Source organism: Octopus bimaculoides, chromosome 4, assembly GCF_046866305.1.
Source record: "Octopus bimaculoides isolate indiv1 chromosome 4, ASM4686630v1, whole genome shotgun sequence".
Classification (NCBI taxonomy): domain Eukaryota; kingdom Metazoa; phylum Mollusca; class Cephalopoda; order Octopoda; family Octopodidae; genus Octopus; species Octopus bimaculoides.
In genome coordinates this window covers 125,542,595-125,545,094 of record NC_142931.1, presented here as the reverse complement: position 1 = coordinate 125,545,094, position 2,500 = coordinate 125,542,595, and positions in this window count along the sequence as shown.

Sequence of the window (2,500 nt, the reverse complement as noted above, 5' to 3'; positions counted from 1 at the left end):
CTGCCCACTCTGCATCATCCATCGGTCCCGCCCCGCCCCACAACATTTGCTCCTAAGTTAATGGCAGTTCAATTAAAATCTTAAAAACACTGTTAGTTCGAATAAATTATACCACTTCTCATTGACGTTAGTAAGAGAAACAGAGAGAGGTATAGGGAGAGGAAAGGAGATAGAAAGAGGGTCGACAGTGAGAGGGTGAGGGCAAGATTGTGTATATATTTTGTTGTATGTAAAGATAGGGTTTTTATAATGAATGGGTTACTTGTCTTCTGTCTGTCTCTCTCTCTCTGGTTTGATTCAGCCACATATCACCTCACCCGGCTTTTCATCTTATCCAATATCCATGCATTTACATCCCAAACAGCAAGCAAGCGCCGTCATTCTCTGTTCTTTCCTTTCTTTCTTATTTCGATGCTTCCACTGTTTTAGTGTTTTGTTTCAACGTTTAATCTTGTAGTTTTCTTTTTCTAGTGATTTTTGTTGTTGTTGTTGTTTTTGTTTATTTATTAAACTTTTCTGTGTTTTCTTTGTCTTCCCCAACCCTACTCCCGCCTGTCTAGCTGACTCGCCTCTGATCTCTTGAACAGTCCTCCCTGATAAAGGTACATAACGCAACAAAGGAACAATGCATACCTCACACACACACACACACACACACACACACACACACACACACACACACACACACACACACACACACACACACACACACACACACACACACTCATACGTATACACATTTTCCACCAATGCTCTCATTAACTCCGTCATAGACATAAAAATGCTCTCTCTCTCTGTCTGTTTATATTATTATATTATGAACACAGAATACATACGTGTGTGTATATATGCCTTGGTGGTTAGAGTATTCGGCTCGCAATCGTAGGGTCGTGAGTTCAATTCCTGGCGATGCCTTGTGTCCTTGAGCAAGTCACTTTATTTCACCTTGCTCCAATCCATTCAGCTGGAAAAATCAGTCGTATTTGTATTTCAAAGGGCCAGCCTTGACATATTCTGTGTCACGTTGAATCACCCTGAGAACTACGTTAAAGGTACACGCATCTGTGGAGTACTCAGCCACTTGTACGTTAATTTCAAGAGCTCGCTGTTCCGTTGATCTGATGAACTGCAGTCCAAGGTAACCCTATAAACCGGCCTTCACCAGTAATAAATATTGACTTCTCTGCTTCTTAAAGTGTTTTTCATTAAAAAAAAAAAAAAACCCATATGTGTGTGTGTGTGTGTGTGTGTGTACATCACGGGGCAAATGCAAATACCAGCTTGGTGCCTGACACGAATGAGACCATCAAAAACTGCAATATGAAAGGGATTCAAAAGGGTAACCATACAGCATCGTCTCTTGCACGGGTTAATAAGGCACACGTTCGGATCTTAGGTAGAGAAAGAGAATTCCGCTTGAAAAATATATTGGGGTCTCCTCTCAACGCTGTTATAACCAGCAATATAACTGCAACTTCCAGGGAAGCGTAGGCTGGAATCACAAATGTGCGTGTCTCTGAACCCCAAGGTGGGGTTCCCGAGACTGTAGACATGACAGACGTTCTGCCATTGGACCAAAGCAATCCCTTGAATTTCTCTATCCACTTTAGAAAATATATTCTAGCGAGTTCTAGAGAATTGTATGTTGTTAACGTCTTAGGTATTTATAAACTTTCGATAGAACGTAAAATAATTCTTTTTTGAAATATGTCGGAAGCACATGCATAAAGCTTATAAACTTACGTGTGCTTCGAGATCCATTCCAAAGATCAATTATGTCTTTCTATATAAATGCTTGCGTAAACTTCGGCTGAAAGCGCCGACATTTCACGTGAATACATATAAACAGATATGTACAACTACTAAGGCCCCCACCATAGACACAAACACACACATTTATACATACTCATATATACATATATATACACACATTCATATATAAACGCATCCACACATACATATTTGTTAATTACCGTCTAAGATTGTAATTCCATTTTGAATAAGTGAAAGAGGGGCGTCCTGAGTCTAGAATCCTAGCGTGCTATACCATTTAAAAGCACTTGATTGAGTGTCTACTAATTTGTCCCATATTACTATTTAGTTCGTCTTATACACATATCCGTACATGTAAACATAAACAGCCTCAGTCATATAAACACACATATAATTATTTCATATATATACATTTATGCATGTATATATGTACATATAATTATATATATATATTTAATAATATATGTATCATTGTTTTGATGATGTGTATATGTATTTTGTTGCTGCTATGGGAGTTATTTGTAGTGGCGGAGAAGATAAGTGGAAAGAATCCTTAAGTGGTGCTATATTATTACCAATATTTATTTATATATTTATGTATTTACTTATTTATTTTGTCTTCATGTTTTTTTTTCTATTCTCCCATTCTTTATTGTATGTGTATATATATATATATATATGTATATATATATATGTATATATGCATACACGAATCCACATTGTTCGC